This window comes from Miniopterus natalensis, chromosome 6 (assembly GCF_054644295.1).
Source record: "Miniopterus natalensis isolate mMinNat1 chromosome 6, mMinNat1.hap1, whole genome shotgun sequence".
In the NCBI taxonomy this organism is placed as follows: Eukaryota; Metazoa; Chordata; class Mammalia; order Chiroptera; family Miniopteridae; genus Miniopterus; species Miniopterus natalensis.
The window spans coordinates 31,347,729-31,359,825 of record NC_142086.1 but is presented as its reverse complement, the minus strand read 5'-3'; the positions used below and the strand labels follow the sequence as shown (position 1 = coordinate 31,359,825).

Genomic DNA, 12,097 nt, shown 5'->3' with positions numbered 1-12,097 from the left:
GCTCTATTGTTTTAGTTAAATAAATCTATATTTCTTGATTAAATACTGATAAGTTAAAGGGAACATTGTTCCATATTGTTATGAGTCACATAAACAAAATCCTTTTAGATTAAAAATTTCCCACAGACTGATAATCAAAATAGATTTTCCCCCCAAAAAACTTTATTAACTTCAATTGGGCAAAGCTATCTAAATATTTTGCATGACATTATTGTTTTGTTTTTATTTTTAATTTTATCAAGATAATATATGTCCACAATTTAATCAAGGTCTGATAGTACTACTAGTCCTATATATCTATATACACATATACACATACATATATTATATATATATAATAGACACTTTGAATAATTATTCATTACAATGGGTTAAATCTAAAAAGAAAGAAACATCAATTTAGCTATCAGCTCAAATGTGTATATACATTTTTGGGGGACACCCTGTATATACAAAAAAATGTATACACACTTTGGATGATTATAAAGTCAGTATTAACATACAGTTGATTTTCAAAATTAAGTGAATTATCAGCTGTTAAAGTGTGTTTTGGAACACGCACATACATATATGTGTATATATATGTTTGAAATAAGATATAACAATATATGCATGTGTTCATATATTCTGTTTATATACATTTATATCTTGCCTTTTCAAACTTTGAAAAAGCCTTTTGATTTCTTTAAATTGACACTGAGATTTTACTTTTCTTGTATCACTGTCCTGACCACCTCCTGCTGTTCTCTTGCCCCATACTTCTAAAACAAATATGTCACCATTTTTGTTAAATGAACATTCAGAGTTAGGTTACATTTATCCCAAATTTCTGAAAAAAAACCCTGCTAAGTTGCTCTCAATAGTTTCATACCTCAGGAACTTTATCAGTTACATTTATTTTCTGTTAAAAGTATTTCTCCTGGAGACTCCTGTCTCCCTACTTTGATCTGAACTGCCTGTTATCTTGACCAGGGGCACAGATATTTTCCTAGGAAAGACTTTCACCACCAACCTGTGAATTCTATTCACCTCCTTCTTTCTTTGGATTCTCTGTTTTCATGGTAACTTTTAGATCTTTTCTACTTCTTTGTTTTTTTGAACCATCCTGCAACTTCCAGATGGATGACTCTAGTAGCTTCAAGCAGTGCAGGTACATTTTTTGAAAACTTGTATGTGTGAGAATGCTATCTTCTCACCTTGCACTCTATTGCTGCAACTTATTCCCTGTATAGATTATTTGTTTTTCTTCTTTAAAGCTTTAGGCTCCTTTCTCAATGACCGTGTTCTGAAACATGATAATATGGGTTGGTATGGCCCTCTTTTCATTTGTTGCTCTAATAGGCGCTTTAAGTCTAGAAGATTATCTCCTTCTTGGGAATTCTGGCAATTTTTCTTATACCACATCTTTCATTGCTCCTTTCCTCCATTTTCTCTATTTGCTCTTTCTGAAAATATTATTTGCATTCTGAACCTCCTAGATTGATCCTTGATTTTAATTATTTTTTCCTACTTATCTTTTCTCTTCTTTTCTTGACTACTTTTTTAGTGTTGTCATTAAGTTTATCTTATTATTTTTCTATTCATTTTCTATTTATTTCTGCTTTATATTTAAATTCTAACAAAATATATATAGAGAAATACATATATAGGTATTTTAACATAGCATCCCTTGTATGTTTCATAGATATTATATTCTCTATTATTGCTTTGAATATAATTAAAATTTTTATCTGCTAGATTTTATATTATATTCGGTTTTTAATCTGTACCTCATTTGGTTTCAATTTCCTCCTACTTTTAATCTTTTTCTTTTGATATTATTTGTGTTTTTATGTTTTAATTTAATTTTATTTGCATAATAATTCTAAGAGGTAGGAACTATTTTAAACTTCACTTGATATAGGAATAAAATACCTTAAAATAAATTGCCCTACATCACTTGACAGGAAAATGACCTATTCAAGCTACAAACATGACTCCACAGTTAGCTCTCTTAACTTTTAAGCTATACTAACCTTGCCTTTTCCACATTGATAATGTAGGACTGAGTATTGTAGAAAAACTGTTGCTGAAAGAATAACCCTTGTACATAACCAGAGAGAAAAGTAAATATGGTTCATTGATCATGTTTTAAAATTGTATAATGAATGCTATACTCTTTCAAAATTTTTATAAGGATTTTAAAAGTTACAATTATTCTCATATACACATTTAAATGATTATAAACTATTATCTATGGCCCAAAATACATCTTGTAGGTGGACATTTTACATATCATAACATTTGCTTAAAAAGATACTTCTTTAGTACATGTCTATAAAGAAAAATAACAATGACTGCTGCTAAGGTCCCCTAACTTGTGTTTCTTCCCTGAGATTTAGAGTGTTCATGATAAGAAAAAATATATATTTTGGTATAGTTTAGTGGCTGGAAATTCACATATGCAAGTTTGATTTATTAGAAACTACCAAATACAGACACCCATCCTACCTGAGCAGTATACAAATAAGCCTACATTCTGGAGCATTTTGACTTTTTTAAAAAAACTGAATTTAAAAACCTGAAAGAACCATTGCCTTTGTTCCTGTTTCTCAGATAGTGTCCAGGAAACAGCAGCTACATAGAGAGTTGATAGTGTTATATTTTAAAAAGGCCTATGGGACAGAAACTTGTGCAGATTCTGGATAAACAAAGACTACAGGACTCTGCAGAGCTTTGGATGTGCTGATGTGCATAGCAACTTCCCAAGAAACTATATTAACAATGATTTACAAGATACAGAAGGTGTTTTGCCATTCATGGTGCCTGCATTTGATGGAGCACTAGAGGTTCGACTTTCACAGGTAAAGTAATTAAGATTTTGAGAATATTGAGTGCATTGCTGAAGGTTGTTCTCTAATACACAGTATTAGTTTATCTTCGAGGGAAACACACTATGTTAAAAACTCCAAAATTTTTGATGTTGAGAATTTAGAAGTGGCCAGTGAAATAACAAATGAGATAGAAAGAACAGGTAAAAATGAATTAGTCTGTATAGGGCTGGGTACATAATTTGTGGGCCCCAGTACAAAATGAAATTCAGAATCCCTTATTCCAAAAACAGAAGGAAAAAGAGTTAAAAATACCAAAATAAAAGCTTTTGTGTTTAAAAATATTTTATCATTTATAAAACATAATAGGTATTGTAGAGGTACATGAGGAAAAACATAATATTTTTATTAAATTAATTGGGGTGACATTGGTTAATAAAATTATACAGGTTTCAGGTGTACAATTCTATAAGACAGCATCTATTGTACTGTGTGTTCACCACCCCAAGTCGTCTCCTTCCATTGCCATTTATCCCCCTTTACCTTCTACTTGCCCCCCTTTCCTCTTGTAATCATCATACCATTGTCTGTGTACATGAGTTCTTCTTTCCTATGTTCTTTCCTTAATCCTTCACCCTTCTCAGCCAGCCTCCAATCCCCTCCCCTCTGACAGCTGTCAGTCTGTTCTCCGTATCCATGAGTCCATCACTACTTTGTTAGTTTATTTTGTTAGTTCATTATACCCCACATATGAGTGAAACCATATGAAACTTTGTCTTTCTTTGACTGGCTTATTTCACTTAGCATAATACCCTCCAGATCCATCCATGCAAGAATGACAAAATCTTAAAAACTGCAGGAAAAATGATGTAGTCTTATAACTTTTATTATAATAATTATATACAGAATGATATACTTTATTTATTTCATGTGATTATATAATAATACTCTGATAATGTGATACTTTGATTTTTCTGACCTGCTTTTCCAAATTCCATTAGGTTATCAAATACATACTCTTAACAACTTCATTTTTAATACAAATAAATGAAAGTGATAAAAATTGCAAGTAATTATCAAATAATTTTTGATAATTTTTGAGAAAGGTCTTTTTGCTGATGGCAACTGTTCCTGAAGCTGGAATAACTTTGTAATAATTATTTCAAAATAAAAATTTTAGTATATCTAGAGCTGATAATTCCTGAGAAATAATTTTTTATAAAATACTTAACTCTTCGTAAGAAATCAATTTCATATAAGCTTAAATTTAATTTTAAATGCAAATATGTACAATGACTTTTTAGTGTGTCTTGGACATCAATTTCCTATAAACTGTAAAAGTTATACACAAAAAAAGTGATTTCACGATTTGTTTATAATCCAAAATGCCTGTTTATGCTTTCTATCACTGTCTTCAATTACAAGATAAATTAATTTAAAAAATCTTTGTAAATAATTGTTTTATTTCAAACTTTGTATGAACACAGTGTTCTTTTCCATCAAATGTAACAATTTTTTAATTCAATTTTTATTTCTATGTCTATAGATATTTGCTTTGCAGTATTGCATCACTTTTCAAAACCAGAGTCTAATCCCTTTGAAAAATTCTAATATCTTACTAACATGCTTTGTTGCAATGTTCATGTGTATACTTTTATTTTGTTATAATTTCCTGACAAAGTTGACTGCGCGAGCACCAGTCATTCTTGCCTCAGCATCCAGGCTGAAGAGTTAATATTTGTGCAGTTGTGTTAGGAACAGGCTGTGAGAATGCACTAGCACGTTGGTGCCCATCCCTGCTGCCACTGACACTGCTACAGTGTCCATTGCTGCGATCACTGACACCAATCTGGCTCTAGTGCCCAGTCCCAGCTGCCTCTTTGGGCCCTGGGGTGCCACAGACTGGTCCAGACATGCACACCACATGGCCAGGTCACCTACTGGGTGTGCATGCTGTTCACCATGCTCTCTGGCCTGAGCCTGTGTGTGCACTCAGTGTATCTTCTCTGCTCATGTGCATGCTCCATTGTCTTACTGGATTTTACTTACAATACACAAGTTCAAAGTTGAAATTTATGAAGAATTTCAAGATAGCAATTGCAGAGCATTAAACCAATGCAAGACCGTTGAATGACTTACATAGTTTACATGTCCTGTTGCAGGCTCTCATCTCTATGTATGGAATTTATGTTATCTCCATTTTATCTTATATCCCAGTGCACTGAAATCTTTAAACTTTAAACTGTAGCCTCTGAGACTGCCTAGACCTGAGTTGAAGTTGAAAGACTAAACTTTTAGTATTTAAATTTCTCTGTATAAAGCACTTAAGTACTGTTTTTCATTGTCCTGCTGAACATCATTTCACTCTCCTTTAATAGTTAGCTTGGGAGTGATTTGTAGGCAATGGATATACAATCATCATTGATCTGGTGAAAACCATGCTTGTTTTATAGTGACACTTTCAGGGACTTATAGTTAGTGGCTGTGTGTGACAATTATTCATTTCTGAGATTTTGGCAACTGAATCTTTGGAAATTAATCTTAAAATTTCTACTAAATTATAGTGTTAAACAAGTCATTTCTTTTAAACTTAAGACTAAGTACAATTTTTTTATGAGTTAAGTTCTTCAAAATGACAGAGACATGCTTTTGAGAGAATCTACTTCCACCTTCTGACCCTACTCTGTAGACACAGATACCTAGTAATTTCTGAAGGAATTGGTAAGGTTCAATAAGCATTGCACCTCATTACAACTAGATTTCAAATTATAATTACATATATAATAAGGGAATAAAATACACTAGTGTATTATTGATAACTTAATAACAGATGGCAGTTCGTTGTGTTAGGTAAGAATATTTGGGTAGAATTGGCCACAGACATTGTGACAATGCTGTTCAATTAAATTTATCAGAATTGATTAGTTATTGTTCAAGTATATGAAAATAAATGAGACATGATCTCTGTTTTAAAGGACCTTAAAACTCAGGGTGGGGAAAGCCTTGATTAAAAGCAATCACACATTTATTTTAAAGAAGTGAACATTTGCTGAAACCTAGCAAAAATTTCACAACCAAGAACCTGTGATCTAATTTTTCTCTGACTTACTGTTAAACTTACTAATATACTCTAAGATGATGCAGCATTTTGTAAGTGTTCCATGAATGCTAACTATGATGATGTACAGGATTTTTGCACATGTTATCTTATTCAGGACAACTTGCCCTGGCAGGTGTGGCTCAGCTGGTTGGAGCATTGATCCGATCCATGCATAGGATGGTGGCAGGGGATTCCAGGTCAGAGCACATACGTGGGTTGCAGAACCAATCATTATATCTCTCTCACATCTCTCTCCCTTTCTCTCTCTCTCTTCTTCCCTCTCTAAAATCAATAATTAAAAAAAAAAGAATTAGGACAACTCAATAAAATGTACATTGTTGTCCTTTTTGTTTTATAGATGTGGAAACTATAGTGCTGAGAGATTTAGAAAACATCCTCAGGAAACTCAGCAAGTTGCATAATTGAGAAATAATTCAAAACCAATTTCACTCCACAGCTCTATCACTGTGCCGGCCTGTTCTTATGGTGTTTTCTTTGGCATATCACGCTCTGAAGCGTCAGTCTAGGGCAGGCTTTCTCAGCTGTGCGTGACAGTATTTTTCTAGGGACGCATTCTAGGGTGAAGGGGGTGAGAGCAACAAACAGGAGAATAGTAGGGATTTGTGGTTAAATGTGTTTGGCTGAACTCTCTTCCTCCCATTGGAAATTCATAAAATATATTAGCATGTTCAATGATCTAAGACGCCTTACAATGTAGACATAAGTCAGTGGTGTTTGTCAGCTAGCACATATACCAAAAAATTGCAAAGAAATACAGAATAACATCATAGTCCTTGTATAAGGATGATACCTATAATTTTTAAGAACCCCATTTTTTCTGTACGCTTTACCTATTTCAAGATAACTTTAAAAAATGTTTACCTGATAAATGTTAATTGCAACTGTATTTCTCACATTTATTTGATTATGTATTCTGTATTTCCCTAATATCAATTAACATGTTGTGGGAATGTTGTTTCATCAAACAAGTTTTGGGAAAAATCATGTGGAAATATTGTTCCAGAGAGAATATATATATATTACTATTGAGAAGCATTAACCAACATCAGGGACCAGGGAGAGAACATCTAAATTGGTGTCTCATAGTTAAGGCCCAGTTTGTTTTATTGTTATTATTACTGTGCGGAGAAATGTTTTATAATTTATAAATTAATTAATAAAACATTTATCTAAAACAGTCATTACGCATGTTTGGAAAGAGATTGTTTTTACTAAAGTTTCCTTTTATTACCTGACCTATGCAATTGCTGTCGGAGTAGTTATGCAGAATAGTAGAATAGTAGTAAAATGTGTGGGAGAGATTGGGCTGTGTATTGCAGATTTGACCAAAGGAACAAAAGGGAGTTCAAATTGATTTTTTTAAAAAGAAAAGAAAGAATAAAAGAAAGCTAGGACTAGGTTTAAATCTTAAAGGTCGACAATAAGAAAAATACCAATCACAATTAAAAGAAAGAGAGAAGAGAGAAAAAATCCTCAAAATAAAAAGTAAAAGAAAAAAAATAAGCCTTAATATTATAAAAAATATATACAAAATATTAACAGACTAGTAATTGCTTTACTCCACAAGATTATTTTGTGTAGCCTTTTATTTAAAAAAAAAAAAACCACAAAACTATTTTTGAAAACTCAATTGTTTTCTGAATGTAGGGAAAATAAGTCTTTAATGTTTGGTAGGTCCGCTGTACTCCTTTCACCTTACTTGGGCCCCTAACTGGTTATCTCATTAATTAACTTAAGTGAGTCATTTCTCTTTAAAAATCAAGACATCAAAATAGTATGTTTTTCAAACCCAATTGGAAATTAGTGCATAAAAATTAGGTCCTGTTAGTTTTGACCTGGTAGTTTTTTTTACAAGAAACATCAACCCAATTGAGTTTTAGTAAAGTAGGCCTTTCTCAATTTCCTTGTAATTGTTCTCTCAGCTGAGAATCTATAAAGTGAAGATTTGAAGGGCATGTGTAGGGAATGTTCTGAGAAACCCCAAGATTCAGTAGTTAATACATTTTTAAAAGGGTGTTTTCTTTAGCAAGTGGCTCATGTATCTTCTTGTGGAGTGTCATGCTGGGCTCCAGAAGGGGGATGACAGGGACAGCGGGCTTGAAAATCACCCATTGCTTTGATACCCTGTAGCAGTTTTTGAATGGGGCAGGTTTTTTCAAAATAACACTTTCTTAAAGGAATCTAGAGTCTTTGTAGGAGTATCAGCAGCTTGCAACTTCTTGACTTGGTTTTCATTACTGGAAAAAAATGCAAATGGAACTTTTGTTGAGAGAATATAGCCACAACGGGGATCCTGATGTGAGTCATGTTATAACAGAAATGAAGGCAGGCCGCATTTTAGATCAGACTGACGTCCCAGCATCTGTTTCTTATTCAGTTTCTTAAATTTAGGATTTTTTTTTTTTTTGGTAATGCTAAATGTATATTAACTTTGTAAAATAAGCATGGAAGAAATATTCCTGAGTGATTTTATTTGAGGGTAAAACAGCATGGCAAATGGTATAGAAAAATTATTTTAAACATTTTTGTTTTATTGTAAGAGAAAAATTTCAATTATTAAATTTGAACATAGATGCCTATATATATATAAACATTCAGGAAGTTCTTTTTTTTTTTTTTTAAATATCTTTATTGATTTCAGAGAGAGGAAAGGAGAGGGAGAGAGGGGGAGAGAGATAGAAACATCAATGATGAGAGAGTCATTGACCGGCTGCCTCCTGCAAGCCCCTGACTGGGGATCGAGCCCATAGCCTGGGCATGTGCCCTGACCTGGAATCGAGTCCCTGTCGCCTGGATCCCAGGTCGACGTTCAATGGCTGAGCCACACCCAGCTGGGCCAGGAAGTTATTTCTAAATAAATTCTTCTTTAATCTTGCATAATAAGTAAGTGTGCATTGAATTACTTAGAATATTTCCCTAGCCCATCATCATAATCCGTTGGAGACACATACTTAGATAAGAATACTTAGGTATCTTAGTATTGTAGGGGCACTTAGAGCAATACTTCTCAATGTATGCACCAAGTATTTCAGCAACAGAATAAATCACCCAGTATACTTTGGTGTTCAGTACTTAGCACACATATACCTGAATCCCTCCCAATATTTATTTAATCAGATTCTAAAGGGAAGTGTTTGCTCTGGGAATTGTATTTTACAAAAGATTTCAGCTAGTTTGATGGGATAAGCTTTGACTATTTCTGCATTAATGTTGAAGCTGAAATAATTGTTTTATACACTAATTTTGAAGATTTTATTTGTTTTGTTTTATTTTTATGCAAGATGTGATTATTAGTCTGTTCAGGTTGCCATAAAAAAAATACCGGAGGCTGAGTGGCTTAAACAACAGAAATTTATTTTCTCACAGTTCTGGAGGTTGGACAGCCTCAGATCAAGTTTCTAGTAGGGTTTGGTTTCTAATGAGGGCTCTCTTTCTGGCTTGCAGATGGCAGCCTTCTCATTATGTTCTCAAATGGCTTGTGTATTTAGGGAGAAAGACAGTGAGCTCTTTGTTGTCTCCTCTTATAAGGACACTAATGATCTCATTTGACCTTAATTACTTTCTTAGAAGCCTCACCTACAAATGCAGCCACACTCAGGCTTAGGGCTTCAACATACAAATTTTGGGGAGACCCAAACACTCAAACCATAACAAAGTATAATATATTTCGATATCTGTTTAGTTTCTTCCATAACACTGCAAAAACATAACAATAAAAAAACATTAATTCTGTTCATAGAAATAGTAAAACTTGAAAACAACTCTCGCTTTGTAAGTCCTTCTTTTCTAGGAGGGAAACTTTATAAAAAGTTTTGTTAAACTTTTGCATTTTAGAACAGAAATTGAATTCATAACCTTTCAAATTTATATTGTGTTATTGTTCTAAACACAAAGGATAAGCAATGAAATAACATCTGAAGTAGTTTTAGATTTTAGCCAAATTGAACATATGTATACCAGCACTCAAAGAATAATGCGGCCTGGGTTCAACAGACAGTTGTGGAGGGCAGTGGTGGAGGGTAATATCTTTAAAGGACAAATGAATTTTGAGAAGCTGGAGAAAAAGTAAAATAAAGGTGTTGGCTAGGCTGCCTTTTCATCTGGAAGCATGGATGGGGACAGATATGATTCTACTCTCACTGATGTTGGTAGGATAATTAATTTCCTTGAGATTGTATGACTGGGGGTTCTGGCTTTTTGCTGACTATTGGCAGATGACTGTCCTCAGACTCTGATGTTTCTTTCCACACAAACTTCCTCATTGTGGTTGCCCACCTCATCAAGCAAGCAAGAAGAGATCTTAGCTGTATTCTGCTAAAACAGAATTTTATATAACATAACATAACATAATCATAGGAGTGACATTTAACATAATCTAATCAAGGAAGTTATATTGAATCACTTTTGCTGTAGTCTGTTAAGGAAAAAGTCACAGCCCGGCCAGGCGTGGCTCAGCGGTTGAGCATTGACCTGGGATCCAGGCGATCGGGGTTCGATTCCTGGTCAGGGCACATGCTCGGGTTGCGGGCTCCATCAATGACTCGCTCATCATCGATGATTCTATCTCTCTCTCTCTCCCTCGCCTTCCCTCTCTCTGAAATCAATAAAGATATTAAAAAAAAAAAAAAAAATCACAGATCATGTTGTACTCAGGAGGAGGGAATTTACAAAAGAGCATGAATCACTGAGGTCATCTTTGGTTTGTCTGCCACTCCCTACTCCTGGGCTTTGCAATTACGTAGCTATTGCAAAGATTAAACTTGGATAATAGTTACCCACACAGCTCTTTTGAGATTAAATGAGATTATATACAGAGAGTCCATGGTTCATATTATGTACTACTTATATAAGAGACATTACTATGTTCCACTGACATGTCTAATGAAGAAAAGCTCTTTCAAGAAAGTAAATGACCCTGCCTCATCTTTGAGACTCAACTCAGAGCAACTAAGGAGTCTACTGTACCCACCTTTTTTTTTTTTTTAAATATGTCTTTATTGATTTCAGAGAGAGGAAGTGGGAGGGAGAGAGAGAGAGACAGAAACATCAATGATAAATCACTGATTGGCTGCCTCCTGCAAGCCCTCTACTGGGGATCAAGCCAGCAACCCAGGCGTGTACCCTGACTGGGAATCAAACCATAACCCCTAGGGTCATAGGTCAATGCTCAACCACTGAGCCATACTGGCTGGGCAGACTGTGCCCATCTTGATAGATGTTGCCTTTGTTTCTTACAACTAGTTTATGTTAAGAGCTCAGTTAAGACTGGCTCTCAGAAAAACATGGTAAGGATGGAAAAATGACCAATTACTTCCTCTTTATGCTCCTGCTCATCCTTTCAGCAAATGCCTTGATGATATATCCATATATCTCTCTCTAACATTTAGAGGCATTATGCCATTCTCTGGATGCTCAGGGACCCTCTCAGGCACTTCTCTAAGTTCACTCTCTTCAGAGTCTAGTACTATAGATCAAATTAACACCAGCATTTTATCACTACCACCCCCTACCCCTGGGCCTTGCACTTATACAGCTATTGCGAAGCTTAAACTAATTCAACATATTTTTTAATATGATACCTCTGCCAGAAGAGGCTAGTAGATATAGTCCTTGCATGTAAAGGAAAGCAATCAAGGAGAGACTGATTGAACTTGGAAGCATATCTTCTCTCAGTTGAGCCTTCAGATGAGAATGTGGCCCAGCCGACACTGGATTACAGCCTTGTCAAAGTCAGTGCAGAGGACCCATCTAGGCCACGCCTGGACTTGTGAGCTAGAGAAACTTTGTTTCAAGTGATAATATTTTAGGTATTTTGTCTGAACTGTGGGGCAGTATTTTCATGACAAGGAGACCTTACCACAACTCCTAAACTAAACTTCCCTCATCCTGTTTTTCATTGTTTAATGGAGACCTTATATTTTTACATACCAAAACCAATTATATGACTTTAAGCAAACTATTCAGTGTCTAAATGGACATTTCTTACAAATGCACATTGCTGGAAAGAACTTCGAAATAATCACTCTTAGAAGACTAATCAATGTTTTATTACTCTCTGTAGCTTACAAGGCACTTTAAAAAATATTCTCTTCATCTTGATATCATCTATAAAAATGTTTGATCAGTAGTTCTTTAAGAGAGTTCTGTGCATTTCTCTTAAGATACT

General features: G+C 34.3%; 1 non-coding gene across 1 annotated transcript; it reads left to right on the top strand.

Annotated features, from left to right (window-relative positions):
• Window positions 1-6,645: 6,645 nt before the first annotated feature.
• LOC148092874 (U6 spliceosomal RNA) lies at window positions 6,646-6,749 on the top strand. The gene has a single exon (XR_015714742.1). It is a non-coding gene; the product is annotated as a U6 spliceosomal RNA (small nuclear RNA).
• Window positions 6,750-12,097: the final 5,348 nt, after the last annotated feature.